Source organism: Astyanax mexicanus, unplaced genomic scaffold (genome assembly GCF_023375975.1).
Source record: "Astyanax mexicanus isolate ESR-SI-001 unplaced genomic scaffold, AstMex3_surface scaffold_46, whole genome shotgun sequence".
NCBI classification, from domain to species: domain Eukaryota; kingdom Metazoa; phylum Chordata; class Actinopteri; order Characiformes; family Acestrorhamphidae; genus Astyanax; species Astyanax mexicanus.
In genome coordinates this window covers 500,001-525,000 of record NW_026040056.1, presented here as the reverse complement: position 1 = coordinate 525,000, position 25,000 = coordinate 500,001, and the positions used below count along the sequence as shown (strand labels likewise).

The 25,000-nt window shown below is 44.3% G+C and overlaps 47 non-coding genes and 3 pseudogenes across 47 annotated transcripts in view; all 50 read left to right on the top strand.

The window, feature by feature from the left end:
• LOC125795271 (5S ribosomal RNA) overlaps positions 1 to 96 on the top strand; it is a 119-nt gene extending 23 nt beyond the window's left edge. Inside the window, exon 1 of the ribosomal RNA XR_007434263.1 lies at positions 1 to 96. This exon is cut by the window's left edge and continues 23 nt beyond it. This is a non-coding gene — a ribosomal RNA (5S ribosomal RNA).
• A 110-nt stretch (positions 97 to 206) lies between these two features.
• On the top strand, positions 207 to 325 carry LOC125795269 (5S ribosomal RNA). Its single transcript, XR_007434261.1, has one exon. It is a non-coding gene; the product is annotated as a 5S ribosomal RNA (ribosomal RNA).
• Positions 326 to 435: 110 nt separating this feature from the next.
• On the top strand, positions 436 to 554 carry LOC125795268 (5S ribosomal RNA). The gene has a single exon (XR_007434260.1). It is a non-coding gene; the product is annotated as a 5S ribosomal RNA (ribosomal RNA).
• Positions 555 to 664: 110 nt separating this feature from the next.
• On the top strand, positions 665 to 783 carry LOC125795267 (5S ribosomal RNA). The gene has a single exon (XR_007434259.1). It is a non-coding gene; the product is annotated as a 5S ribosomal RNA (ribosomal RNA).
• A 110-nt stretch (positions 784 to 893) lies between these two features.
• Positions 894 to 1,012, top strand: LOC125796197 (5S ribosomal RNA). Its single transcript, XR_007435189.1, has one exon. It is a non-coding gene; the product is annotated as a 5S ribosomal RNA (ribosomal RNA).
• A 110-nt stretch (positions 1,013 to 1,122) lies between these two features.
• LOC125795266 (5S ribosomal RNA) lies at positions 1,123 to 1,241 on the top strand. Its single transcript, XR_007434258.1, has one exon. It is a non-coding gene; the product is annotated as a 5S ribosomal RNA (ribosomal RNA).
• Positions 1,242 to 1,350: 109 nt separating this feature from the next.
• LOC125795265 (5S ribosomal RNA) lies at positions 1,351 to 1,469 on the top strand. Its single transcript, XR_007434257.1, has one exon. It is a non-coding gene; the product is annotated as a 5S ribosomal RNA (ribosomal RNA).
• A 110-nt stretch (positions 1,470 to 1,579) lies between these two features.
• Positions 1,580 to 1,698, top strand: LOC125796831 (5S ribosomal RNA). Its single transcript, XR_007435740.1, has one exon. It is a non-coding gene; the product is annotated as a 5S ribosomal RNA (ribosomal RNA).
• Positions 1,699 to 1,808: 110 nt separating this feature from the next.
• Positions 1,809 to 1,927, top strand: LOC125796830 (5S ribosomal RNA). The gene has a single exon (XR_007435739.1). It is a non-coding gene; the product is annotated as a 5S ribosomal RNA (ribosomal RNA).
• Positions 1,928 to 2,037: 110 nt separating this feature from the next.
• Positions 2,038 to 2,156, top strand: LOC125796829 (5S ribosomal RNA). The gene has a single exon (XR_007435738.1). It is a non-coding gene; the product is annotated as a 5S ribosomal RNA (ribosomal RNA).
• A 108-nt stretch (positions 2,157 to 2,264) lies between these two features.
• LOC125796370 (5S ribosomal RNA) lies at positions 2,265 to 2,383 on the top strand (annotated as a pseudogene).
• Positions 2,384 to 2,491: 108 nt separating this feature from the next.
• On the top strand, positions 2,492 to 2,610 carry LOC125796828 (5S ribosomal RNA). The gene has a single exon (XR_007435737.1). It is a non-coding gene; the product is annotated as a 5S ribosomal RNA (ribosomal RNA).
• A 110-nt stretch (positions 2,611 to 2,720) lies between these two features.
• Positions 2,721 to 2,838, top strand: LOC125796339 (5S ribosomal RNA). Its single transcript, XR_007435331.1, has one exon. It is a non-coding gene; the product is annotated as a 5S ribosomal RNA (ribosomal RNA).
• Positions 2,839 to 2,948: 110 nt separating this feature from the next.
• Positions 2,949 to 3,067, top strand: LOC125796205 (5S ribosomal RNA). Its single transcript, XR_007435197.1, has one exon. It is a non-coding gene; the product is annotated as a 5S ribosomal RNA (ribosomal RNA).
• A 110-nt stretch (positions 3,068 to 3,177) lies between these two features.
• On the top strand, positions 3,178 to 3,295 carry LOC125796347 (5S ribosomal RNA). The gene has a single exon (XR_007435339.1). It is a non-coding gene; the product is annotated as a 5S ribosomal RNA (ribosomal RNA).
• Positions 3,296 to 3,405: 110 nt separating this feature from the next.
• LOC125796827 (5S ribosomal RNA) lies at positions 3,406 to 3,524 on the top strand. The gene has a single exon (XR_007435736.1). It is a non-coding gene; the product is annotated as a 5S ribosomal RNA (ribosomal RNA).
• A 110-nt stretch (positions 3,525 to 3,634) lies between these two features.
• LOC125796825 (5S ribosomal RNA) lies at positions 3,635 to 3,753 on the top strand. Its single transcript, XR_007435734.1, has one exon. It is a non-coding gene; the product is annotated as a 5S ribosomal RNA (ribosomal RNA).
• A 110-nt stretch (positions 3,754 to 3,863) lies between these two features.
• Positions 3,864 to 3,983, top strand: LOC125796133 (5S ribosomal RNA). Its single transcript, XR_007435125.1, has one exon. It is a non-coding gene; the product is annotated as a 5S ribosomal RNA (ribosomal RNA).
• Positions 3,984 to 4,093: 110 nt separating this feature from the next.
• Positions 4,094 to 4,212, top strand: LOC125796824 (5S ribosomal RNA). The gene has a single exon (XR_007435733.1). It is a non-coding gene; the product is annotated as a 5S ribosomal RNA (ribosomal RNA).
• A 110-nt stretch (positions 4,213 to 4,322) lies between these two features.
• On the top strand, positions 4,323 to 4,441 carry LOC125796823 (5S ribosomal RNA). The gene has a single exon (XR_007435732.1). It is a non-coding gene; the product is annotated as a 5S ribosomal RNA (ribosomal RNA).
• A 110-nt stretch (positions 4,442 to 4,551) lies between these two features.
• Positions 4,552 to 4,670, top strand: LOC125796822 (5S ribosomal RNA). The gene has a single exon (XR_007435731.1). It is a non-coding gene; the product is annotated as a 5S ribosomal RNA (ribosomal RNA).
• A 110-nt stretch (positions 4,671 to 4,780) lies between these two features.
• On the top strand, positions 4,781 to 4,899 carry LOC125795780 (5S ribosomal RNA). The gene has a single exon (XR_007434772.1). It is a non-coding gene; the product is annotated as a 5S ribosomal RNA (ribosomal RNA).
• Positions 4,900 to 5,009: 110 nt separating this feature from the next.
• LOC125796127 (5S ribosomal RNA) lies at positions 5,010 to 5,128 on the top strand. Its single transcript, XR_007435119.1, has one exon. It is a non-coding gene; the product is annotated as a 5S ribosomal RNA (ribosomal RNA).
• A 110-nt stretch (positions 5,129 to 5,238) lies between these two features.
• Positions 5,239 to 5,357, top strand: LOC125796821 (5S ribosomal RNA). The gene has a single exon (XR_007435730.1). It is a non-coding gene; the product is annotated as a 5S ribosomal RNA (ribosomal RNA).
• Positions 5,358 to 5,467: 110 nt separating this feature from the next.
• LOC125796310 (5S ribosomal RNA) lies at positions 5,468 to 5,586 on the top strand. Its single transcript, XR_007435302.1, has one exon. It is a non-coding gene; the product is annotated as a 5S ribosomal RNA (ribosomal RNA).
• Positions 5,587 to 5,696: 110 nt separating this feature from the next.
• On the top strand, positions 5,697 to 5,815 carry LOC125796820 (5S ribosomal RNA). The gene has a single exon (XR_007435729.1). It is a non-coding gene; the product is annotated as a 5S ribosomal RNA (ribosomal RNA).
• Positions 5,816 to 5,925: 110 nt separating this feature from the next.
• Positions 5,926 to 6,044, top strand: LOC125796819 (5S ribosomal RNA). Its single transcript, XR_007435728.1, has one exon. It is a non-coding gene; the product is annotated as a 5S ribosomal RNA (ribosomal RNA).
• A 110-nt stretch (positions 6,045 to 6,154) lies between these two features.
• Positions 6,155 to 6,273, top strand: LOC125795716 (5S ribosomal RNA). The gene has a single exon (XR_007434708.1). It is a non-coding gene; the product is annotated as a 5S ribosomal RNA (ribosomal RNA).
• Positions 6,274 to 6,383: 110 nt separating this feature from the next.
• Positions 6,384 to 6,502, top strand: LOC125796818 (5S ribosomal RNA). The gene has a single exon (XR_007435727.1). It is a non-coding gene; the product is annotated as a 5S ribosomal RNA (ribosomal RNA).
• Positions 6,503 to 6,612: 110 nt separating this feature from the next.
• Positions 6,613 to 6,731, top strand: LOC125796817 (5S ribosomal RNA). Its single transcript, XR_007435726.1, has one exon. It is a non-coding gene; the product is annotated as a 5S ribosomal RNA (ribosomal RNA).
• A 110-nt stretch (positions 6,732 to 6,841) lies between these two features.
• On the top strand, positions 6,842 to 6,960 carry LOC125796165 (5S ribosomal RNA). The gene has a single exon (XR_007435157.1). It is a non-coding gene; the product is annotated as a 5S ribosomal RNA (ribosomal RNA).
• Positions 6,961 to 7,070: 110 nt separating this feature from the next.
• Positions 7,071 to 7,189, top strand: LOC125796260 (5S ribosomal RNA). Its single transcript, XR_007435252.1, has one exon. It is a non-coding gene; the product is annotated as a 5S ribosomal RNA (ribosomal RNA).
• Positions 7,190 to 7,299: 110 nt separating this feature from the next.
• LOC125796816 (5S ribosomal RNA) lies at positions 7,300 to 7,418 on the top strand. Its single transcript, XR_007435725.1, has one exon. It is a non-coding gene; the product is annotated as a 5S ribosomal RNA (ribosomal RNA).
• A 110-nt stretch (positions 7,419 to 7,528) lies between these two features.
• On the top strand, positions 7,529 to 7,647 carry LOC125796814 (5S ribosomal RNA). The gene has a single exon (XR_007435723.1). It is a non-coding gene; the product is annotated as a 5S ribosomal RNA (ribosomal RNA).
• Positions 7,648 to 7,757: 110 nt separating this feature from the next.
• Positions 7,758 to 7,876, top strand: LOC125796813 (5S ribosomal RNA). The gene has a single exon (XR_007435722.1). It is a non-coding gene; the product is annotated as a 5S ribosomal RNA (ribosomal RNA).
• A 13,790-nt stretch (positions 7,877 to 21,666) lies between these two features.
• LOC125796812 (5S ribosomal RNA) lies at positions 21,667 to 21,785 on the top strand. Its single transcript, XR_007435721.1, has one exon. It is a non-coding gene; the product is annotated as a 5S ribosomal RNA (ribosomal RNA).
• A 110-nt stretch (positions 21,786 to 21,895) lies between these two features.
• LOC125796811 (5S ribosomal RNA) lies at positions 21,896 to 22,014 on the top strand. The gene has a single exon (XR_007435720.1). It is a non-coding gene; the product is annotated as a 5S ribosomal RNA (ribosomal RNA).
• Positions 22,015 to 22,124: 110 nt separating this feature from the next.
• LOC125796810 (5S ribosomal RNA) lies at positions 22,125 to 22,243 on the top strand. Its single transcript, XR_007435719.1, has one exon. It is a non-coding gene; the product is annotated as a 5S ribosomal RNA (ribosomal RNA).
• A 110-nt stretch (positions 22,244 to 22,353) lies between these two features.
• LOC125796809 (5S ribosomal RNA) lies at positions 22,354 to 22,472 on the top strand. Its single transcript, XR_007435718.1, has one exon. It is a non-coding gene; the product is annotated as a 5S ribosomal RNA (ribosomal RNA).
• A 110-nt stretch (positions 22,473 to 22,582) lies between these two features.
• LOC125796478 (5S ribosomal RNA) lies at positions 22,583 to 22,701 on the top strand. Its single transcript, XR_007435388.1, has one exon. It is a non-coding gene; the product is annotated as a 5S ribosomal RNA (ribosomal RNA).
• Positions 22,702 to 22,811: 110 nt separating this feature from the next.
• Positions 22,812 to 22,930, top strand: LOC125796017 (5S ribosomal RNA). The gene has a single exon (XR_007435009.1). It is a non-coding gene; the product is annotated as a 5S ribosomal RNA (ribosomal RNA).
• Positions 22,931 to 23,040: 110 nt separating this feature from the next.
• Positions 23,041 to 23,159, top strand: LOC125796808 (5S ribosomal RNA). The gene has a single exon (XR_007435717.1). It is a non-coding gene; the product is annotated as a 5S ribosomal RNA (ribosomal RNA).
• A 110-nt stretch (positions 23,160 to 23,269) lies between these two features.
• Positions 23,270 to 23,388, top strand: LOC125795995 (5S ribosomal RNA). Its single transcript, XR_007434987.1, has one exon. It is a non-coding gene; the product is annotated as a 5S ribosomal RNA (ribosomal RNA).
• A 110-nt stretch (positions 23,389 to 23,498) lies between these two features.
• Positions 23,499 to 23,617, top strand: LOC125796807 (5S ribosomal RNA). Its single transcript, XR_007435716.1, has one exon. It is a non-coding gene; the product is annotated as a 5S ribosomal RNA (ribosomal RNA).
• A 110-nt stretch (positions 23,618 to 23,727) lies between these two features.
• LOC125796806 (5S ribosomal RNA) lies at positions 23,728 to 23,846 on the top strand. Its single transcript, XR_007435715.1, has one exon. It is a non-coding gene; the product is annotated as a 5S ribosomal RNA (ribosomal RNA).
• A 110-nt stretch (positions 23,847 to 23,956) lies between these two features.
• Positions 23,957 to 24,074, top strand: LOC125796417 (5S ribosomal RNA; annotated as a pseudogene).
• A 110-nt stretch (positions 24,075 to 24,184) lies between these two features.
• On the top strand, positions 24,185 to 24,303 carry LOC125796164 (5S ribosomal RNA). The gene has a single exon (XR_007435156.1). It is a non-coding gene; the product is annotated as a 5S ribosomal RNA (ribosomal RNA).
• A 110-nt stretch (positions 24,304 to 24,413) lies between these two features.
• LOC125795999 (5S ribosomal RNA) lies at positions 24,414 to 24,532 on the top strand. The gene has a single exon (XR_007434991.1). It is a non-coding gene; the product is annotated as a 5S ribosomal RNA (ribosomal RNA).
• A 110-nt stretch (positions 24,533 to 24,642) lies between these two features.
• On the top strand, positions 24,643 to 24,751 carry LOC125796391 (5S ribosomal RNA; annotated as a pseudogene).
• Positions 24,752 to 24,861: 110 nt separating this feature from the next.
• LOC125796042 (5S ribosomal RNA) lies at positions 24,862 to 24,980 on the top strand. Its single transcript, XR_007435034.1, has one exon. It is a non-coding gene; the product is annotated as a 5S ribosomal RNA (ribosomal RNA).
• The last annotated feature ends 20 nt before the right edge of the window (positions 24,981 to 25,000 follow it).

Below are 25,000 nucleotides of genomic sequence, written 5' to 3'. Positions count from 1 at the left end.
AACGCCCGATCTCGTCTGATCTCGGAAGCTAAGCAGGGTTTGGCCTGGTTAGTACTTGGATGGGAGACCACCTGGGAATACCAGGTGCTGTAAGCTTTTCCCCTCTTGCTTCCATTACCATGGTCTTGTTATACATTACTAGTTTGTTATCTGAAACCCAACATAGATGAAGTTGCATAAGTAGTCTTGATGAGAGCTCTGCAATGGCTTACGGTCACACTACCCTGAGAACGCCCGATCTCGTCTGATCTCGGAAGCTAAGCAGGGTTTGGCCTGGTTAGTACTTGGATGGGAGACCACCTGGGAATACCAGGTGCTGTAAGCTTTTCCCCTCTTGCTTCCATTACCATGGTCTTGTTATACATTACTAGTTTGTTATCTGAAACCCAACATAGATGAAGTTGCATAAGTAGTCTTGATGAGAGCTCTGCAATGGCTTACGGTCACACTACCCTGAGAACGCCCGATCTCGTCTGATCTCGGAAGCTAAGCAGGGTTTGGCCTGGTTAGTACTTGGATGGGAGACCACCTGGGAATACCAGGTGCTGTAAGCTTTTCCCCTCTTGCTTCCATTACCATGGTCTTGTTATACATTACTAGTTTGTTATCTGAAACCCAACATAGATGAAGTTGCATAAGTAGTCTTGATGAGAGCTCTGCAATGGCTTACGGTCACACTACCCTGAGAACGCCCGATCTCGTCTGATCTCGGAAGCTAAGCAGGGTTTGGCCTGGTTAGTACTTGGATGGGAGACCACCTGGGAATACCAGGTGCTGTAAGCTTTTCCCCTCTTGCTTCCATTACCATGGTCTTGTTATACATTACTAGTTTGTTATCTGAAACCCAACATAGATGAAGTTGCATAAGTAGTCTTGATGAGAGCTCTGCAATGGCTTACGGTCACACTACCCTGAGAACGCCCGATCTCGTCTGATCTCGGAAGCTAAGCAGGGTTTGGCCTGGTTAGTACTTGGATGGGAGACCACCTGGGAATACCAGTTGCTGTAAGCTTTTCCCCTCTTGCTTCCATTACCATGGTCTTGTTATACATTACTAGTTTGTTATCTGAAACCCAACATAGATGAAGTTGCATAAGTAGTCTTGATGAGAGCTCTGCAATGGCTTACGGTCACACTACCCTGAGAACGCCCGATCTCGTCTGATCTCGGAAGCTAAGCAGGGTTTGGCCTGGTTAGTACTTGGATGGGAGACCACCTGGGAATACCAGGTGCTGTAAGCTTTTCCCCTCTTGCTTCCATTACCATGGTCTTGTTATACATTACTAGTTTGTTATCTGAAACCCAACATAGATGAAGTTGCATAAGTAGTCTTGTGAGAGCTCTGCAATGGCTTACGGTCACACTACCCTGAGAACGCCCGATCTCGTCTGATCTCGGAAGCTAAGCAGGGTTTGGCCTGGTTAGTACTTGGATGGGAGACCACCTGGGAATACCAGGTGCTGTAAGCTTTTCCCCTCTTGCTTCCATTACCATGGTCTTGTTATACATTACTAGTTTGTTATCTGAAACCCAACATAGATGAAGTTGCATAAGTAGTCTTGATGAGAGCTCTGCAATGGCTTACGGTCACACTACCCTGAGAACGCCCGATCTCGTCTGATCTCGGAAGCTAAGCAGGGTTTGGCCTGGTTAGTACTTGGATGGGAGACCACCTGGGAATACCAGGTGCTGTAAGCTTTTCCCCTCTTGCTTCCATTACCATGGTCTTGTTATACATTACTAGTTTGTTATCTGAAACCCAACATAGATGAAGTTGCATAAGTAGTCTTGATGAGAGCTCTGCAATGGCTTACGGTCACACTACCCTGAGAACGCCCGATCTCGTCTGATCTCGGAAGCTAAGCAGGGTTTGGCCTGGTTAGTACTTGGATGGGAGACCACCTGGGAATACCAGGTGCTGTAAGCTTTTCCCCTCTTGCTTCCATTACCATGGTCTTGTTATACATTACTAGTTTGTTATCTGAAACCCAACATAGATGAAGTTGCATAAGTAGTCTTGATGAGAGCTCTGCAATGGCTTACGGTCACACTACCCTGAGAACGCCCGATCTCGTCTGATCTCGGAAGCTAAGCAGGGTTTGGCCTGGTTAGTACTTGGATGGGAGACCACCTGGGAATACCAGGTGCTGTAAGCTTTTCCCTCTTGCTTCCATTACCATGGTCTTGTTATACATTACTAGTTTGTTATCTGAAACCAACATAGATGAAGTTGCATAAGTAGTCTTGATGAGAGCTCTGCAATGGCTTACGTCACACTACCCTGAGAACGCCCGATCTCGTCTGATCTCGGAAGCTAAGCAGGGTTTGGCCTGGGTTAGTACTTGGATGGGAGACCACCTGGGAATACCAGGTGCTGTAAGCTTTTCCCCTCTTGCTTCATTACCATGGTCTTGTTATACATTACTAGTTTGTTATCTGAAACCCAACATAGATGAAGTTGCATAAGTAGTCTTGATGAGAGCTCTGCAATGCTTACGGTCACACTACCCTGAGAACGCCCGATCTCGTCTGATCTCGGAAGCTAAGCAGGGTTTGGCCTGGTTAGTACTTGGATGGGAGACCACCTGGGAATACCAGGTGCTGTAAGCTTTTCCCCTCTTGCTTCCATTACCATGGTCTTGTTATACATTACTAGGTTGTTATCTGAAACCCAACATAGATGAAGTTGCATAAGTAGTCTTGATGAGAGCTCTGCAATGGCTTACGGTCACACTACCCTGAGAACGCCGATCTCGTCTGATCTCGGAAGCTAAGCAGGGTTTGGCCTGGTTAGTACTTGGATGGGAGACCACCTGGGAATACCAGGTGCTGTAAGATTTTCCCCTCTTGCTTCCATTACCATGGTCTTGTTATACATTACTAGTTTGTTATCTGAAACCCAACATAGATGAAGTTGCATAAGTAGTCTTGATGAGAGCTCTGCAATGGCTTACGGTCACACTACCCTGAGAACGCCCGATCTCGTCTGATCTCGGAAGCTAAGCAGGGTTTGGCCTGGTTAGTACTTGGATGTGAGACCACCTGGGAATACCAGGTGCTGTAAGCTTTTCCCCTCTTGCTTCCATTACCATGGTCTTGTTATACATTACTAGTTTGTTATCTGAAACCCAACATAGATGAAGTTGCATAAGTAGTCTTGATGAGAGCTCTGCAATGGCTTACGGTCACACTACCCTGAGAACGCCCGATCTCGTCTGATCTCGGAAGCTAAGCAGGGTTTGGCCTGGTTAGTACTTGGATGGGAGACCACCTGGAATACCAGGTGCTGTACGCTTTTCCCTCTTGCTTCCATTACCATGGTCTTGTTATACATTACTAGTTTGTTATCTGAAACCCAACATAGATGAAGTTGCCATAAGTAGTCTTGATGAGAGCTCTGCAATGGCTTACGGTCACACTACCCTGAGAACGCCCGATCTCGTCTGATCTCGGAAGCTAAGCAGGGTTTGGCCTGGTTAGTACTTGGATGGGAGACCACCTGGGAATACCAGGTGCTGTAAGCTTTTCCCCTCTTGCTTCCATTACCATGGTCTTGTTATACATTACTAGTTTGTTATCTGAAACCCAACATAGATGAAGTTGCATAAGTAGTCTTGATGAGAGCTCTGCAATGGCTTACGGTCACACTACCCTGAGAACGCCCGATCTCGTCTGATCTCGGAAGCTAAGCAGGGTTTGGCCTGGTTAGTACTTGGATGGGAGACCACCTGGGAATACCAGGTGCTGTAAGCTTTTCCCCTCTTGCTTCCATTACCATGGTCTTGTTATACATTACTAGTTTGTTATCTGAAACCCAACATAGATGAAGTTGCATAAGTAGTCTTGATGAGAGCTCTGCAATGGCTTACGGTCACACTACCCTGAGAACGCCCGATCTCGTCTGATCTCGGAAGCTAAGCAGGGTTTGGCCTGGTTAGTACTTGGATGGGAGACCACCTGGGAATCACCAGGTGCTGTAAGCTTTTCCCCTCTTGCTTCCATTACCATGGTCTTGTTATACATTACTAGTTTGTTATCTGAAACCCAACATAGATGAAGTTGCATAAGTAGTCTTGATGAGAGCTCTGCAATGGCTTACGGTCACACTACCCTGAGAACGCCCGATCTCGTCTGATCTCGGAAGCTAAGCAGGGTTTGGCCTGGTTAGTACTTGGATGGGAGACCACCTGGGAATACCAGGTGCTGTAAGCTTTTCCCCTCTTGCTTCCATTACCATGGTCTTGTTATACATTACTAGTTTGTTATCTGAAACCCAACATAGATGAAGTTGCATAAGTAGTCTTGATGAGAGCTCTGCAATGGCTTACGGTCACACTACCCTGAGAACGCCCGATCTCGTCTGATCTCGGAAGCTAAGCAGGGTTTGGCCTGGTTAGTACTTGGATGGGAGACCACCTGGGAATACCAGGTGCTGTAAGCTTTTCCCCTCTTGCTTCCATTACCATGGTCTTGTTATACATTACTAGTTTGTTATCTGAAACCCAACATAGATGAAGTTGCATAAGTAGTCTTGATGAGAGCTCTGCAATGGCTTACGGTCACACTACCCTGAGAACGCCCGATCTCGTCTGATCTCGGAAGCTAAGCAGGGTTTGGCCTGGTTAGTACTTGGATGGGAGACCACCTGGGAATACCAGGTGCTGTAAGCTTTTCCCCTCTTGCTTCCATTACCATGGTCTTGTTATACATTACTAGTTTGTTATCTGAAACCCAACATAGATGAAGTTGCATAAGTAGTCTTGATGAGAGCTCTGCAATGGTTTACGGTCACACTACCCTGAGAACGCCCGATCTCGTCTGATCTCGGAAGCTAAGCAGGGTTTGGCCTGGTTAGTACTTGGATGGGAGACCACCTGGGAATACCAGGTGCTGTAAGCTTTTCCCTTCTTGCTTCCATTACCATGGTCTTGTTATACATTACTAGTTTGTTATCTGAAACCCAACATAGATGAAGTTGCATAAGTAGTCTTGATGAGAGCTCTGCAATGGCTTACGGTCACACTACCCTGAGAACGCCCGATCTCGTCTGATCTCGGAAGCTAAGCAGGGTTTAGCCTGGTTAGTACTTGGATGGGAGACCACCTGGGAATACCAGGTGCTGTAAGCTTTTCCCTTCTTGCTTCCATTACCATGGTCTTGTTATACATTACTAGTTTCTTATCTGAAACCCAACATAGATGAAGTTGCATAAGTAGTCTTGATGAGAGCTCTGCAATGGCTTACGGTCACACTACCCTGAGAACGCCCGATCTCGTCTGATCTCGGAAGCTAAGCAGGGTTTGGCCTGGTTAGTACTTGGATGGGAGACCACCTGGGAATACCAGGTGCTGTAAGCTTTTCCCCTCTTGCTTCCATTACCATGGTCTTGTTATACATTACTAGTTTGTTATCTGAAACCCAACATAGATGAAGTTGCATAAGTAGTCTTGATGAGAGCTCTGCAATGGCTTACGGTCACACTACCCTGAGAACGCCTGATCTCGTCTTATCTCGGAAGCTAAGCAGGGTTTGGCCTGGTTAGTACTTGGATGGGAGACCACCTGGGAATACCAGGTGCTGTAAGCTTTTCCCCTCTTGCTTCCATTACCATGGTCTTGTTATACATTACTAGTTTGTTATCTGAAACCCAACATAGATGAAGTTGCATAAGTAGTCTTGATGAGAGCTCTGCAATGGCTTACGGTCACACTACCCTGAGAACGCCCGATCTCGTCTGATCTCGGAAGCTAAGCAGGGTTTGGCCTGGTTAGTACTTGGATGGGAGACCACCTGGGAATACCAGGTGCTGTAAGCTTTTCCCTTCTTGCTTCCATTACCATGGTCTTGTTATACATTACTAGTTTGTTATCTGAAACCCAACATAGATGAAGTTGCATAAGTAGTCTTGATGAGAGCTCTGCAATGGCTTACGGTCACACTACCCTGAGAACGCCCGATCTCGTCTGATCTCGGAAGCTAAGCAGGGTTTGGCCTGGTTAGTACTTGGATGGGAGACCACCTGGGAATACCAGGTGCTGTAAGCTTTTCCCCTCTTGCTTCCATTACCATGGTCTTGTTATACATTACTAGTTTGTTATCTGAAACCCAACATAGATGAAGTTGCATAAGTAGTCTTGATGAGAGCTCTGCAATGGCTTACAGTCACACTACCCTGAGAACGCCCGATCTCGTCTGATCTCGGAAGCTAAGCAGGGTTTGGCCTGGTTAGTACTTGGATGGGAGACCACCTGGGAATACCAGGTGCTGTAAGCTTTTCCCCTCTTGCTTCCATTACCATGGTCTTGTTATACATTACTAGTTTGTTATCTGAAACCCAACATAGATGAAGTTGCATAAGTAGTCTTGATGAGAGCTCTGCAATGGCTTACGGTCACACTACCCTGAGAACGCCCGATCTCGTCTGATCTCGGAAGCTAAGCAGGGTTTGGCCTGGTTAGTACTTGGATGGGAGACCACCTGGGAATACCAGGTGCTGTAAGCTTTTCCCCTCTTGCTTCCATTACCATGGTCTTGTTATACATTACTAGTTTATTATCTGAAACCCAACATAGATGAAGTTGCATAAGTAGTCTTGATGAGAGCTCTGCAATGGCTTACGGTCACACTACCCTGAGAACGCCCGATCTCGTCTGATCTCGGAAGCTAAGCAGGGTTTGGCCTGGTTAGTACTTGGATGGGAGACCACCTGGGAATACCAGGTGCTGTAAGCTTTTCCCCTCTTGCTTCCATTACCATGGTCTTGTTATACATTACTAGTTTGTTATCTGAAACCCAACATAGATGAAGTTGCATAAGTAGTCTTGATGAGAGCTCTGCAATGGCTTACGGTCACACTACCCTGAGAACGCCCAATCTCGTCTGATCTCGGAAGCTAAGCAGGGTTTGGCCTGGTTAGTACTTGGATGGGAGACCACCTGGGAATACCAGGTGCTGTAAGCTTTTCCCCTCTTGCTTCCATTACCATGGTCTTGTTATACATTACTAGTTTGTTATCTGAAACCCAACATAGATGAAGTTGCATAAGTAGTCTTGATGAGAGCTCTGCAATGGCTTACGGTCACACTACCCTGAGAACGCCCGATGTCGTCTGATCTCGGAAGCTAAGCAGGGTTTGGCCTGGTTAGTACTTGGATGGGAGACCACCTGGGAATACCAGGTGCTGTAAGCTTTTCCCCTCTTGCTTCCATTACCATGGTCTTGTTATACATTACTAGTTTGTTATCCGAAACCCAACATAGATGAAGTTGCATAAGTAGTCTTGATGAGAGCTCTGCAATGGCTTACGGTCACACTACCCTGAGAACGCCCGATCTCGTCTGATCTCGGAAGCTAAGCAGGGTTTGGCCTGGTTAGTACTTGGATGGGAGACCACCTGGGAATACCAGGTGCTGTAAGCTTTTCCCCTCTTGCTTCCATTACCATGGTCTTGTTATACATTACTAGTTTGTTATCTGAAACCCAACATAGATGAAGTTGCATAAGTAGTCTTGATGAGAGCTCTGCAATGGCTTACGGTCACACTACCCTGAGAACGCCCGATCTCGTCTGATCTCGGAAGCTAAGCAGGGTTTGGCCTGGTTAGTACTTGGATGGGAGACCACCTGGGAATACCAGGTGCTGTAAGCTTTTCCCCTCTTGCTTCCATTACCATGGTCTTGTTATACATTACTAGTTTGTTATCTGAAACCCAACATAGATGAAGTTGCATAAGTAGTCTTGATGAGAGCTCTGCAATGGCTTACGGTCACACTACCCTGAGAACGCCCGATCTCGTCTGATCTCGGAAGCTAAGCAGGGTTTGGCCTGGTTAGTACTTGGATGGGAGACCACCTGGGAATACCAGGTGCTGTAAGCTTTTCCCCTCTTGCTTCTGTGGTGTATTAAAATGGTAAAAATGTATTCATATGGAATTGTATAAGGAGTCTGTCTGTCTGGAGTGAGGGTCCTCTGAGAGATGGTGGAATGTGGGCCAATAGCAGAAAAACACCCCACATCTGTTTGACTTTAAATTGTTGGACTCAGGCCTGAAAACATACATGTCCGTTTATGGTAAAGAAACGTGATACGCGTTGATCTTAACGTATAAATACTCTGGGAACAAAGAGAGACGGAGGGAGAGAGCTTCAGACACCGTGAATTAGGACAACTCATCTCTCCACTGTATCTTCTGAAACTCTGTTATATAATAAACTTAACCTGATTGATAAAACTAGAAGACAGTGTGTTAAGTTTCATTTCTTCAAGAACCATCCATCAAGAGAAGACACCACAGAAGTTTTTGGCGACGAGGATGGGATGCTGAAGTGTGACCGTGTCTTGCGTTGAGCGGCTCTTCTGACGGAAGGGAGAAACCTCGGCTGGGAAAAGAAAAAAAGAGGGTGAGCTTTCCTCGCTGATCATGAGGGTTTTTTTTTTTCTCTCTTCTTGCTGAAGGGTGACTGGTTGCATTCAAAGTGAACAAGTTTTGTATGAGATGATGGTGTGTTCTGGTTGAAATGACCTTAACTTTAAATTTTAATGTGTGGCGTTGTGTCAACCACACAGAAGTGAAATAAAATAGTTATTTGTAGGAAGTTTAGGGGATGAAGCTTGATAAATGGTCAGTTACTGCATGCTAACTTCTTATACTGGGCCCGGTTTTGAAAGTTGTAAGACATGAGTATTTTGGGATTTGTTAAGCGGACATGGGCTTTCTCTGTAACTAGAGTTAAGGTAACAAGGCATAAATGTAAAGGGATAAATGAAGAGTAAAGGAAAAAAAAAAAGCGACTACTGCTGTGGGTGAGCGTGCGTTATCCATGTGACAGAGTTGGCTGAGGAAAAGAGAAATCTCTAGAGTAGTGTATCAAAGGAATTGGAAAAGCATGCTAGGGAAAAAGAGGAAATGTCGACTAAAATAAAGGAGTTAATTCTGAAAAGTCCGGAATGCGCATCCGGGTTTTCTATGTGTGTGGGAAAATACATGGAAGTGTGTGTGGTTTGTGTATGTTATGTTTTTGTCTTTGTCTTTTTATTTTATTTTGTCTGTTCTGTGAGAGCAATGATGCTGGTTGTCATTGTAGAAAACCTAGAACTAGAGAATCATAAGGTAATTTAAATAAACCACTAAATGAGCCACAGACAAAATGCAAAGACGGATGATACAGTACTCGAATACTGGTAAATGAGCTTTGCATTTTGTTCTAGATAGATAAAGCATTACAGTAAATTATATATATATATATATATATATATATATATATATATATATACATAGATAGATAACGGTGGACAATACAGTGGTGTTTTTAGGGCATCCACATATGGTATTGAGAAGTTAATTATATGTGTGTATGTTGAGAAAAGCATGTGCGGGGTGTGATTTTTGTCTGTGAGTCTGTGTGCTCTCTGCTGCAGGGAGACTAATGTATGTGTGTGTGTGCGAAGCGTTTGGCTGCGTGCCTGGATTGTGAGCTGTGAGAGCTTTTGTGTGTGTGCGCTCTGTTTAAAACTTACTGTTAAACTGCTGGAATTTGTTAGACTCGCTGACGAATTCTGGAATGTCACTGTAACTATTGATAGAATAGGTCTATATGATTAGTGTTAAAGAATTGATTTGATATTTGCTGAAGGCAGATTATAATTTATTAATAAGAGAGGAAAATTAGGTTATGGAGATAGTGTGAGATGGAGAGTTTTTGTAACATAGAATGTTAAGTACTTTATATCTGTGTCAACGCAGACTAATAGTTAAACTGTATTGAGGGCCGTTGGGGTCTGGAGGTGTAGATGGAGAATTTTAGGTTGGGGACCTGTGGGTTCTCAAGGAGTGAGTGGGGTGGACGTATGACGCCACAGTTGGCTTTGGGTCCTGAAGGAGTGCACGGCTTTCTCTTTCTCTCTGATAAAGTGGTCAGAGAGCATTAGCTTTAGTCTAATAAAATGTGTGTTGGTAAAATAATTTGCATGATGGGATTATAGTGAAATGTAGAAGAAAAAGATAGATATGTATATATTTTATGTTTCCTAAAAGTAATAGATTAACTTACCAAGTTTGGTAAGAATAAAATAAATATTAATGTATAAATAATGCATGTTCCTGCCACAAAACTAGGGAAACTAAAAAGTAGTATGATAAAGAATGAGTGCTTTAAATGTGCCGTTTTTTCTCTCTGTGTCGGAGAAGCAGAGTGAGGGAGAGAAGAAAGTGGGGGCTAGTGCTCTCAATGAGGCTCTGTTGAGCTGTGGGGTTTTTGTTGGCAGGAGGCCAAGAGTCCATGGAGCTCTGTGCAGTGCTTACATATGGCAAAGTTATATAATGAAAAGAAAAAAAAAAAAAAATAGGAAGTTTGAGAAAATATATTGAACTTAATGAGACCTGTGTTAATAAGTTTTTAATTAATAAGTTGTGTTGACCGCTGTCCTTCTGTGTTTTTTCCTTTCCTGATGCCTGTCTGTAAAATGAGAGGAGAGAAAAGGAAAAGGAGGGGTGGCTGACAGAGGAGCGGGCCAGGAGGTGACGTCATCCAGCCCAGCTGCTGACAGCGCTCCAAATCAGGCTAGTGTTTTGATCCACAATTTCTTCCTTTGTCACACCTGCATTACAAAAATTATTTGCACTCACATATTTACTCACTAGTAATTAGGCACACTGTTTTAATGTCATTTGTACCAATACCTAAAGTGTGTAATTTTAAATAAACAGCGGGGACCAAAGGGGCATATGGGGGTGCTGCGTGAAAACTTGGCAACAGACTGTGTGGTTCTTAAATAATTAAGTAACTGTGTAATTAGTCACTTGATTAATTAGTTACTTGTTTATTTGTTTAATTGTTTAATTGGTTAATGGGTTAATTGTTTAATTGGTTGATTAGTTGAGTGGTTAATTGGTTAATTGGTTAATTGTTTAATTGGTCGATTGGTTAATTGGTTAATTGGTTAATTGGTTAATTGGTTGATTGGTTGATTGGTTAATTGGTTAATTGGTTGATTGGTTAATTGGTTAATTAGTGGGTTTGAATTTTTAATTGTGGATTTTTCTGGGGTTGGCAACCATTTGAGCTGAGGTGCACAAATAAAAAGTTGATAGGCACATAATATTGAAAAGAATAGTACCTAAAATAATAACTTAGTGTAGTAAAATACAGCAGTTTGGTAGCTTGCATTTTTCACATTAGAAACCTAGGGGAGTTAGGAGTATGTCCAATATGGGGTCAAATGTAGCCAAGGGGATAACTCCAGTTGATGTAGTAAAGACAAACAATCCTTTAATTAAAGGCATTACAAAATTGTCAAAGAAGTGGAACAAGAGATGGCCTGATATAGAATGTCCCTGGCCGGCTGAGGGGACTCTCAACCCAGATGTTATTGAAGTATTGAAGGTACTTGTGGCCACGTACAAAGCAAACCAAAAGAAGGGGAAGAAAGGAGAGAGACGCAAAGAGAAAAGGAGGATGGAACTTGGAGTGCTTGAATTGTTCTCGCAAGAAGGCCAGAAACTCATCAAAGCTAATCAGGAGAGAAGAATAAAAGGCGCCGAAGAAATTGAGAAAAACACAATGAAGATTGAGAAACAGATGGCTGAAGTCAATGCACCATTCTCTCATGTAAATTCAGCGAAGAAACCTCCACCGTACGAAAAAGAAGTGAAGTTTAAAGAAGTCTATCCTCAAGTTCCAGTCATCAGTCAAGAGGGTGAATATCAAATTACGGATGATGACGATCGGATAATGGAAGCAGGCAAAGCAGAGACAATCATAAAAATGTTTCCGCATGCCAAGAGCAAGAAGACAGCAAGATGGCTGTTGACCAAGGGACTTCTGAAGCTGGGAAAATTAAGACGAGAAGAGGATGAAGACAATAGTGAGTGGGAGGAAGCTACAGGAGGTTATGACCCAACTGTGAGGAAGTTACTGGCTAAGGCAGAAAGAAAAGGAGACAAGTCAAGAAAACATGGCGATTCTGATGACACAAGCTCCAATGACAGTGACAGAGAAGACAGCGATCATGACTGGAGTAACAGATTTTCGGCGTCCTCAAGAGGATTTGTCCCTGACACATCGAGCCCAAGAACTGCAGAAGATCTGCAGAGGGACATGAGAGAAGTGGACAAGAGCATAGACCACTGCATGTCAGTCTTGGAGAGTAGACCAAGCCGTGAGTGTCAAAAGGCATTGGAGAAACAGCTGAAGAGCTTGCAGATACAAAAGAAAGGCTTAAAGGAAAAAGTGGAACACAGCTATGCATTACGTTCAAGAAAAGGGACGCACCATGATAAGATTTGTCCAGTGATCGTCAGAGGACAAAATCTGGAGTACAAGCCATGGCAGAATACAGACCTGTCTGATATACTGGAAAAGCTGCCAACTCTTCAAGATGGAGCGCATCCTTGGATCTCAAAGTTGGAAGAAATCATGGTGGGAACACAACCTGCCATAGGTGACATTAAGAGACTGCTGGCTAATCTCTTGGGAGTTCCAGCCATGGAGGAGATTCTGCAAAAAGCAGGACTGGATCGTTATGTAGGCACGGCAGTGAATGATCCAGAGTTGTTTGCAGCAGTCAGAGGTCGAATGTGGAGAGCAGTGAGGGATACATTTCCAACAAATGTACATCCTGACAACATTCTCATTGATCCACTGGGAGACGAAGAGAACCCAAGGTCGTACGTGTCAAGAGCGCATCAAGTGTGGAGAAACATCACAGGAAATGATCCTGAAATTAACCAGATGGAACAATCCATCCTGAGAGCCAAAATACAGAAGGGACTGCCTCTGTCTGTGAGGAACAAACTGGCAGAAGTGGTTGGTCTGGGGAGTATGGCTAAAGGAGTCTACACAGATCACATAGCCCATCAAGTGGAGCTGCACAGGAAAAAAGCAAGAGACCAGAAAGAGAATGATCAAGAAGCTCTCAGAAAACTCACTCACATACAGTTGTGGAGAATAAAAAACAAAAAGACAAGAAGCAAGCAATGATGATCCAAGGTCAGGCACCACAAAAGGAGCAGGTTAATCCTGTACAACCAGTACAACAAGTTCAAGCGTATCCTCAAGTGACTCAACAGCCTCCTATGAATCAAGTTGTATCCTGGCAACAGCCAACCTATGGTCAGGTACAAACCTGGAGAGGACGAGGTCGAGGATGTGTAGGAAGAGGATGTGGAGGACGATTTGATTCAAATTTTCAACAGTCTATGGATGCTTGCTACAACTGTGGAGTAGTGGGTCACTTTGCGAGGGAGTGCACTGCGCAAATGAGAAATTTCAGAGGAACCTCCAGAGGAAGATTCAGGGGCCAACCACAGAAGGCCAGGGGACCGGTGAACCCATTCAGGGGCCCGGAACCTGGATTCTAGGGATGCCCGGAGAACTCGATGGAGGGGTGTCAGCTGGTAGCGTCTGGGCCGGAAGAAGAACCAACAATACAGGTGCAGGTGAACAAGCGACCATTGAACATGTTAGCTGACAGCGGAGCAGCCTTTACCTGTATCCAGCCTAAAGATGCTACACACCTCCTCTTGTCCGATCAATGGATACGGACAATCGGGTTTGAGGGAGTAAAGCAGCTGATTCCTCTCACAGAACCAGTAGAGCTCTGCTATAAGAATGTGAAGACAAAAATACCTATTCTGGTATCAGAACATACACCAGTAGCCTTGATGGGCAGAGATGCATTGTGTAGGATGAACTGCACAATAAAATGTACACCAGACGGATGCTTAGTGGAAGTACCAACAAATATGGCTCACCAGCTATTGATGACGACGGAAGCTGAGGCTTCATTAGTGTTTTGGCTTGGAAACCTCTCTACAGATCTTTTGGGACCAGCCAAATTGTGGGAAAAATTCATTGTGGCTAACCTGCCCACTGCGAAACCTCCAGAGTACCCACTGCACTGTACAATAAAGTACTTCAAAGATGCAATGCAAGCAAATGCAGAAGAGTGGCTAAGTCACCAGCCAAAACAAGTACAACTCAGTTCAAGCTGTATAATCTTGGGACCACAAGGAGCAGCCATGAAGATAGATGACAATGATTATCTACTCAAGGAATTTGCTGTCCAACAAAGTGTGCCACATGTGACATTACTAGTGTCTGAGCACTATGAACAGAAGCATGTGGGAGACATGATGGCGGAAGCAGAAAAAGTGGTTTTCATTCCACTGGAAGAAAATGAAGCAATTTGGAGGAGTAAAGATAATCAATTCCTCAAGATTGTAATTTCTGCTGAAGGACAAGGACAGCCACAAACTGTGCGGATGACGCATGAGTCACTCATTGATCCGACAAGGTTCTCCTGGAGAGAAGAAATGCTACGACAAGTGCCAGAATGTCTCTGGTCAAAACATAGCACGGACATAGGACTTGTGAAATCAGCTCAACCAGTGAGAGTTGACCTTAAGCCAGGAATGAAACTTCCATGGAAAAATCAGTATCCATTGAAAGAAGAAGCTGTTCAAGGGATAGGCCCAGAAATCGAAGGACTTGTAAAAGCGGGTGTGTTGAAGTTGCAACAAAATCCTCAGTGCAATACACCATTGCTGCCAGTCAAGAAACCAGATAACTCCTATCGCTTGGTGCATGATTTGAGAGCAGTGAATGAAGTAGTAGCTGACTTTCCAGCAGAAGTACCAGATCCTCATACTTTGCTGGCGGAAATTCCTCCAGAGGCTTCTCATTTCACGGTGATAGACTTGTGTGGAGCTTACTTCAGTGTTCCACTCCATGAACAAAGTCAAGGATTGTTTGGTTTTACTTACAATGGGCAGTCTTATGTCTATACGCGTATTCCTCAGGGATACAAACATTCACCGCATGTCTTCAATAAAATATTGAAGGATGATTTGGCAGGGCTCCAGCAATTAGTGCACAGTAGGGTACTTCATTACGTCGATGACTTGATCATCTGCTCTTCCAGCCAAGAAGAGTGTCATAGGGACTCAATTAAGCTGTTGCAATTACTAGCAGAAAAGGGACACAAGGTCTCTTGTAAAAAGTTGCAATATTGTCAAGAAAAAGTGGTTTACTTGGGTCAGACAATAACGAAAGGGCACAGACGTATCTCAGACAAGCAATTGGAAGCTATTAGAGCAGTTCCAAAACCCAGAACAGTCAGGGAGATGATGACATTCTTGGGTATAGTGGGGTATTCGTCTGCATGGATAGAAGACTATGCTAACCTAATGGGGCCTTTGAGGGCTATGATCAAAGACACAGGGAGTGCTAAGCTACACTGTAATCTCTCATGGACACATGATGGATTACTGGCATTTGAGACTATCAAGCAGAGGATGCAAGAGGCTCCAGCATTAGCACTACCAGATTACTCTAAGAATTTCGTATTGTATGTGTCAACATCAGTGGGGGGTAAATATGCTTGCGCAGTCCTGAGTCAACCTACAGGAACAGGAACTGGTCCTCAGCCAATTTCCTATTACTCTACTGCTTACTCAGAAGTGGAGTTGGGATTGCCATTGTGCTACAGAGCTATGGTAGGGGTTTATCTGATGTATGAGAAGGCATCAGCGATCACGATGGGCTATCCAGTGACAATTTTGACCCATCATAGTCTTAGAAATTTGCTAAATCATGGAAAGTACACTCTGACTATGTCTAGACTGAGAGACTATTATAGACTTCTAGAGCAGGAGGATATAACTCTAGTAAGATGTGCCACAGTGAATCCGGCTGAAACCTTGCCAACACCAGAAGATGGTGAACCACATGAGTGTGTACAAGAAGCTGAGAAATACTCAAAACTTAGAGCAGATTTGCAGGCTCTTCCGCTACAGGATGCGGAGTTGGAGCTTTGGACTGATGGATCCTGCTATAGGAGAGGAGATAAGTTGTGTGCAGGATATGCTATTGTCCAAGCTCAAGGAGCAGATTTTGTTGTTGTTAAAGCTGAAGTGATACCGCAACCTGCCTCTGCTCAGTTGGCTGAGCTGGTGGGCTTGACGGAAGCTTGTTTGATGGCCGACGGCAAGCGAGTAACTATTTTTTCCGACTCAGCGTTTTGTCACGGAATTTGTCATTTGTTTGGGGCAGTGTGGAAGTCACGGGGCTTCAGGAAAACTGATGGCTCTCCCATACAGCACTGTGACCAAATAGTGAAGTTGTTGCATGCTATGATGAAGCCCAAAGCCATAGCCATAGTCAAATGTGCAGCACATAAAAAGGATATGTCAAAGGTCTCACGGGGGAACAATGCTGCTGATGTGGCAGCTAAGGCTGTCATAGGAGCTAATACTAGTGGGGAAATTTTCTTGGTCACACATGCCGTGGACCTGGAAGACAAAGTAACACTGAGAGATGTGGCTTTGATGCAGGAAGCTGTTCCTGATGTGGATAAGCGGTTGTGGCAAGACCGTGGTGCTACTCCAGATTCTACGGGTCTTTGGAGGAGCCATGAGGGGCTCATAGTTGCGCCCTCTGACCTGTTGGGTCTTATGATACATGAGGCACATGGGTTGGGCCATGTTGCCAGGGGGGAAGTGAGAAGGAAAATCACTAAGGAGTATGGATTTTGGGCACCATACTTACTTGAGCAGATTGATCATGTCATTGGCAGATGTACAATTTGCCTGAAGAACAATGTTCGAAGGGGGGTACTGGTTCCACCTGGATACATTCCAACCCCGAGAGGTCCTATGTGTGAGTTAGTAGTGGATTTTGTAGACATGATAAAACCAATTGGAGGTAAGAGATATCTCCTTGTTGTGGTTGATCGTTTTTCACGTTGGGTTGAAGCATGCCCTACGAAAAAGAAGGATGCGCACTCTGTTGCAAAGTTTTTGTGCACGGAAGTCTTTAGCAGGTGGGGATTACCAGATCGAATATCCTCAGACAACGGGAAGGAATTTGTGGACAGAACTGTGAAATTGATTTTGCAAAAATTGGGCATTACACAGCGGTTTGGGAGTGTTTATAGTCCTAGAAGTCAAGGGGTCTGTGAGAGAATGAATGGAGTTTTGAAAAACCGTGTTGTGAAAATCTGTCAGCACACGGGATTGAATTGGGTTGAAGCGCTTCCATTGGCGCTAATGGTGTGTCGCTCAACTGAGCTGCGTGATTTGCATTTGACACCTCATGAAATGGTAACAGGCAGACAAATGCCTACACCTAGGTTGCGCACAAGTGGAAAGGGTCCAAGTTTGACTTTGTTAGAGGGGGATATGAAAGCATATGTTACATACATGGCTAATCTACATAAGAAAATATCCACGTACGTTTCTGACAGGCAGAAAAGAGAAGAGGTGCAGGAGAAATTGGATGAGCACAGGAGGAGTGCAGTGAAACCAGGAGACAAGGTGTTCGTGAAGGTGTTTAGAAGAAAGTGGTATAACGAACGCCGTGAAGGTCCTTTTGAGGTTGAGCGGAGTACAGGAACTACAGTTCAAGTCAAGGGGTCTCCAAAGTGGTATCATTTGTCACACTGTATTAAAGCACCAGGGGAGGAGACACCCCGTGGGCAGAGAGATTTGGGAGGTCCACAGGAGCCAGGTGAAGATGGGGAAGAGCAGGCAGAAGGAGAAAGGGTTGGAGATCTCCAGGGTCAGACTCTGGACAGAGAGAGTGGTCATGTGGGGGTTGATATTGTGGGCTCTGTGGATGCTTCTGATCATGTCAGACCTGAATCTCCAAGTAGGGAACAAGACAGATTTGAGGTCATTGAGTTTGGGCATGTTCCAAAAACAACAGAACCCAGTTCAGGGGGGTGTAAAGAGAGAGCGGGTGCACAGGGAACTGACTCCACTAGCAGGGAAGTCAGAGAGCCAGGTAGACAACCAAGGCCGAGATCAGTTAGGAAAAGGGTCAGGCCTAAGCGTTATGCAGATTAGAGGGGAAGGTCTCTTAGATAATTTCACTTTGGTTGTGTCCAATATTACGGAAAATGCATCAAGTGTATTAAACATATCAACGCCGGTCCCTCAGGTGATTCTGACAACTATAGCTCCGGAACCAGTAATTACAGTTGCATTAGGCAAATCAGTTCATCTTCCTTGCAAGTGTGGGCTGTTTAACACAAGAAGTAACAACCCACCTCAGTGGAAAAATAGTCGTGGGGAAGAGTTGATATTTGCAGGACCAACTGTTGATGACATACCATATAATCGGAGAAAATATGTTTTGTATAACGATGTGAGATGGTTTACGGTTAAGAAAGATTGTTCGTTGCTTATGCGTAATGTTTCATGGGAAGATGAAGGGGAATACACTTGTGTTTACTTTGAACCAGAGTTCAAATTTGTGCCTATAGAAAATAGGTGGGAAGAAGGGCATGTAACACGTAAAATGAGGGTTAAGATAACGACTCTAAAGCCTAAGGGAAGCTTATTACTACCTGAAAAAAGTCCAGACAAATTGTTTGACATGAGTGACATGGGGGCAACAGTTGAACAGGTTACTACAGTAACTACAAGTATGAAGGGTGTAACTAGGGCTCCTACTGTAACTAGTAAATTGCATGGGGTTGAGATGAGCACAAACAGATCGAACATTTCAACTTTTATTTCTAAAGGTAGTGATAGTAGTAGAAGTGAATTAAATGTAACAGTGGTTAATGATAACATGACACGAATAGTACATGAAGTAGTTGAGTTAACAGATGTAACGGTTGGGGAAACTGTAAATACTGATTGGGTACCAGCTGATGTAAGTGACCAGTCTCGTGCACTACAGAAGAGGGACACAAAGTGGAAGGCTTTTGGGTTTGACTCCTCCGTATTACAAATCACAGATCGGTGGGCATCTAGAAATCTATGGTTTCAACAGATCACTCATTCCGTAAGAGCCAGTATGAGGTTAAAGGGGCCTTGTATAGTAAAAGTTCCAACTCCAGGTACTTGGCCATCGATTTTAGAAACAGTGCCAGAACCACTGAAGGTTAAGTGTCAGTCTAATGCGTTATCTTGGTTGCTGTATAATCAACAAGCAGCAGATGATGTGTGGATGGCACTCTCAGTACATTTGTTTAGACCTAGATTCAATTGTACATGGCTGCAAGAATTGCCCTATGTAAACATACTTGATCATTTTGATAGGGAGGAACCTGTGGTTCCTGATTCTTTGGATGTGCTGTCTGTAAGGGCAGATGAGTGTTTTTGCTCAAACCAGACCTATGATGGGCCTGGAATGTTTATGGGGGTAGCAATGTGTGATAGATACACGATAGAGCTGAAGGGGTATAGGCCAAGGGGTCCTACTGATTTGTTCAAAGTAACTTTTAAGATTCCAAACCGGAAGCATGATATAAGTGTGATGGCAGGACATCAAATTTTGCCTGGTAATGTAACCATAGGAAATTTTAAAGATATTTGGTGGGTTTGTGGAGACAAGGCTTATATATTTTTGCCGCATGGTTGGACGGGGTGTTGTTACATGGCTAAATTGAAGCTCCCATATGAAATTTACACTGTACAGAAGGGTGTTGCACCTGTTGTGAACACTTCAGAGAGTTCACAAGGGAGGAGGCAGAAGAGAGAAATGGCACAGTTTCATAATTTGGAGTCTTATCATTGGAGAATTAGTATAGGAGAAAAGTGGGGTATAGGATTGTTTCCATGGTATGGGGTTACTTTTTTAGCAGACCACATTGATAATATTACGTATACGCTACAGGGATTTGCTAATGAGACAATTAAAGGCTTTGAGTATTTGACCAACACACAAAAAAGTCATAGGCTTACGTTATTGAAGCATGACATGGCACTTGATTACATTCTTGCAAAACAAGGGGGTTTATGTATGGCTTTGAACTTAACTGGAGATGCTTGTTATACTTTGGTTCCGGATAGCACTGATAATATGACTAGTGTTATAGAAGCTTTGAGGCATATTAGGGATGCGTTTGGGCCATCAGAAGGAGCTGGGTGGTCTGTGAATGCTTGGTTACTAGATAAATTTGGACCTATGGGAGCAATGCTTGCTCAGCTTCTTGGAGCAGCTCTTCTATCACTGTGTGTGATGATCTGTTTTTGTACCGTATTGTTAACTTGTGCGAAGGCTATGATTATGAGATGGGTAGGTGTTGTGTTGCCTGGAAGTCAAGTGCAGATGCCATTGCTTGTGCGAAGAGACTCAGATAGCGATGAGGGTTTAGTGCTGGACAGCGAGATAGTGGATAAGTACCCATTTGAACTCAAATAATAATCCAACTATACTAAGTACATTTAGAACATTTTAATCCTTTGTACTCTTATATTCCTAACATATATGCATCATTTTTATGGACATTAGAGGGGTAGATTGTAAACCATGATAGCTTTAGTGGAAATAGCATGATAAACTGTTACGCATGTACACATACTAAGAAACTGTTGTGTTGTTTGTTTATATGTACTGTTTCTTTGAAGACAAGATACTGGTTGGTGTGTTCTATCTTTCCCTCTAGAACGATAGTGGGAAACTGCACGTGGGGTATGGTGTTCAGAGGTCCCAAGCTGCCAAGGACTCTGCCTCTGGGGATCTAGGGGTCACAACACAAGGACATTGCAAAGCTGCCATGGGGACATGCCATGGTGTCGTCACCACATCGCAAGACAATAACTCTGGGGACTTGCCTTGTCACATTTTCAACTGAACTTTTATGTGTTTTATATCCCTGTGTTTGTATCACATATATTCTTCAGTATTCTGTTTTGTGTTATTGTTTCCATTGTTAGTTGTTACTTGTGGACTGATGTATTTCCTGTTGGGTAAGTACGGTGTAACCTCTGGGGTTTTATTTTTATTTCTTTTTGTTCTCGAGGTTAGGTGTAGAACTGTTAGGCAGGTTTTAGGTGTACTGGATGGTCCGATGGGTTGACTAGCCTGAAGGTACACATTTTGTTTGTTTCATGAGGTTTCATCTGTATGTTACTCACACATAGCTCGTCCACAAGTAATAGTCTTTTGACGAACCCATTCCTTCTCCTTTGATTGGGCTGGAGTACTGTTTTGGTGGTCGCCTAGGGCAGAGGGATCGTGAGTGAGTTTTATCCTACCTTGAGTGATTGAAGGTTTTTCAGAAGTGTAAGCTGCCTGGTAGGTTTTCGCTCTCACACTCCACAAATTTGGTGTTGCAACCAACGCCGCTAGAAGGAATGGTAGGTTGTTTTCTATGTTCCATGGCATATGTTCTTTCTATTTGGTCCGAGCCTCTTAGGAGTCTCGTCAGGGGGGAATATGTGGTGTATTAAAATGGTAAAAATGTATTCATATGGAATTGTATAAGGAGTCTGTCTGTCTGGAGTGAGGGTCCTCTGAGAGATGGTGGAATGTGGGCCAATAGCAGAAAAACACCCCACATCTGTTTGACTTTAAATTGTTGGACTCAGGCCTGAAAACATACATGTCCGTTTATGGTAAAGAAACGTGATACGCGTTGATCTTAACGTATAAATACTCTGGGAACAAAGAGAGACGGAGGGAGAGAGCTTCAGACACCGTGAATTAGGACAACTCATCTCTCCACTGTATCTTCTGAAACTCTGTTATATAATAAACTTAACCTGATTGATAAAACTAGAAGACAGTGTGTTAAGTTTCATTTCTTCAAGAACCATCCATCAAGAGAAGACACCACACTTCCATTACCATGGTCTTGTTATACATTACTAGTTTGTTATCTGAAACCCAACATAGATGAAGTTGCATAAGTAGTCTTGATGAGAGCTCTGCAATGGCTTACGGTCACACTACCCTGAGAACGCCCGATCTCGTCTGATCTCGGAAGCTAAGCAGGGTTTGGCCTGGTTAGTACTTGGATGGGAGACCACCTGGGAATACCAGGTGCTGTAAGCTTTTCCCCTCTTGCTTCCATTACCAAGGTCTTGTTATACATTACTAGTTTGTTATCTGAAACCCAACATAGATGAAGTTGCATAAGTAGTCTTGATGAGAGCTCTGCAATGGCTTACGGTCACACTACCCTGAGAACGCCCGATCTCGTCTGATCTCGGAAGCTAAGCAGGGTTTGGCCTGGTTAGTACTTGGATGGGAGACCACCTGGGAATACCAGGTGCTGTAAGCTTTTCCCCTCTTGCTTCCATTACCATGGTCTTGTTATACATTACTAGTTTGTTATCTGAAACCCAACATAGATGAAGTTGCATAAGTAGTCTTGATGAGAGCTCTGCAATGGCTTACGGTCACACTACCCTGAGAACGCCCGATCTCGTCTGATCTCGGAAGCTAAGCAGGGTTTGGCCTGGTTAGTACTTGGATGGGAGACCACCTGGGAATACCAGGTGCTGTAAGCTTTTCCCCTCTTGCTTCCATTACCATGGTCTTGTTATACATTACTAGTTTGTTATCTGAAACCCAACATAGATGAAGTTGCATAAGTAGTCTTGATGAGAGCTCTGCAATGGCTTACGGTCACACTACCCTGAGAACGCCCGATCTCGTCTGATCTCGGAAGCTAAGCAGGGTTTGGCCTGGTTAGTACTTGGATGGGAGACCACCTGGGAATACCAGGTGCTGTAAGCTTTTCCCCTCTTGCTTCCATTACCATGGTCTTGTTATACATTACTAGTTTGTTATCTGAAACCCAACATAGATGAAGTTGCATAAGTAGTCTTGATGAGAGCTCTGCAATGGCTTACGGTCACACTACCCTGAGAACGCCCGATCTCGTCTGATCTCGGAAGCTAAGCAGGGTTTGGCCGGGTTAGTACTTGGATGGGAGACCACCTGGGAATACCAGGTGCTGTAAGCTTTTCCCCTCTTGCTTCCATTACCATGGTCTTGTTATACATTACTAGTTTGTTATCTGAAACCCAACATAGATGAAGTTGCATAAGTAGTCTTGATGAGAGCTCTGCAATGGCTTACGGTCACACTACCCTGAGAACGCCCGATCTCGTCTGATCTCGGAAGCTAAGCAGGGTTTGGCCTGGTTAGTACTTGGATGGGAGACCACCTGGAAATACCAGGTGCTGTAAGCTTTTCCCCTCTTGCTTCCATTACCATGGTCTTGTTATACATTACTAGTTTGTTATCTGAAACCCAACATAGATGAAGTTGCATAAGTAGTCTTGATGAGAGCTCTGCAATGGCTTACGGTCACACTACCCTGAGAACGCCCGATCTCGTCTGATCTCGGAAGCTAAGCAGGGTTTGGCCTGGTTAGTACTTGGATGGGAGACCACCTGGGAATACCAGGTGCTGTAAGCTTTTCCCCTCTTGCTTCCATTACCATGGTCTTGTTATACATTACTAGTTTGTTATCTGAAACCCAACATAGATGAAGTTGCATAAGTAGTCTTGATGAGAGCTCTGCAATGGCTTACGGTCACACTACCCTGAGAACGCCCGATCTCGTCTGATCTCGGAAGCTAAGCAGGGTTTGGCCTGTTTAGTACTTGGATGGGAGACCATCTGGGAATACCAGGTGCTGTAAGCTTTTCCCCTCTTGCTTCCATTACCATGGTCTTGTTATACATTACTAGTTTGTTATCAGAAACCCAACATAGATGAAGTTGCATAAGTAGTCTTGATGAAAGCTCTGCAATGGCTTACGGTCACACTACCCTGAGAACGCCCGATCTCGTCTGATCTCGGAAGCTAAGCAGGGTTTGGCCTGGTTAGTACTTGGATGGGAGACCACCTGGGAATACCAGGTGCTGTAAGCTTTTCCCCTCTTGCTTCCATTACCATGGTCTTGTTATACATTACTAGTTTGTTATCTGAAACCCAACATAGATGAAGTTGCATAAGTAGTCTTGATGAGAGCTCTGCAATGGCTTACGGTCACACTACCCTGAGAACGCCCGATCTCGTCTGATCTCGGAAGCTAAGCAGGGTTTGGCCTGGTTAGTACTTGGATGGGAGACCACCTGGGAATACCAGGTGCTGTAAGCTTTTCCCCTCTTGCTTCCATTACCATGGTCTTGTTATACATTACTAGTTTGTTATCTGAAACCCAACATAGATGAAGTTGCATAAGTAGTCTTGATGAGAGCTCTGCAATGGCTTACGGTCACAGTACCCTGAGAACGCCCGATCTCGTCTGATCTCGGAACTAAGCAGGGTTTGGCCTGATTAGTACTTGGATGGGAGACCACCTGGGAATACCAGGTGCTGTAAGATTTTCCCCTCTTGCTTCCATTACCATGGTCTTGTTATACATTACTAGTTTGTTATCTGAAACCCAACATAGATGAAGTTGCATAAGTAGTCTTGATGAGAGCTCTGCAATGGCTTACGGTCACACTACCCTGAGAACGCCCAATCTCGTCTGATCTCGGAAGCTAAGCAGGGTTTGGCCTGGTTAGTACTTGGATGGGAGACCACCTGGGAATACCAGGTGCTGTAAGCTTTTCCCCTCTTGCTTCCATTACCATGGTCTTGTTATACATTACTAGTTTGTTATCTGAAACCCAACATAGATGAAGTTGCATAAGTAGTCTTGATGAGAGCTCTGCAATGGCTTACGGTCACACTACCATGAGAACGCCCGATCTCGTCTGATCTCGGAAGCTAAGCAGGGTTTGGCCTGGTTAGTACTTGGATGGGAGACCACCTGGGAATACCAGGTGCTGTAAGCTTTTCCCCTCTTGCTTCCATTACCATGGTCTTGTTATACATTACTAGTTTGTTATCTGAAACCCAACATAGATGAAGTTGCATAAGTAGTCTTGATGAGAGCTCTGCAATGGCTTACGGTCACACTACCCTGAGAACGCCCGATCTCGGAAGCTAAGCAGGGTTTGGCCTGGTTAGTACTTGGATGGGAGACCACCTGGGAATACCAGGTGCTGTAAGCTTTTCCCCTCTTGCTTCCATTACCATGGTCTTGTTATACATTACTAGTTTGTTATCTGAAACCCAACATAGATGAAGTTGCATAAGTAGTCTTGATGAGAGCTCTGCAATGGCTTACGGTCACACTACCCTGAGAAAGCCCGATCTCGTCTGATCTCGGAAGCTAAGCAGGGTTTGGCCTGGTTAGTACTTGGATGGGAGACCACCTGGGAATACCAGGTGCTGTAAGCTTTTCCCCTCTTGCTTCCATT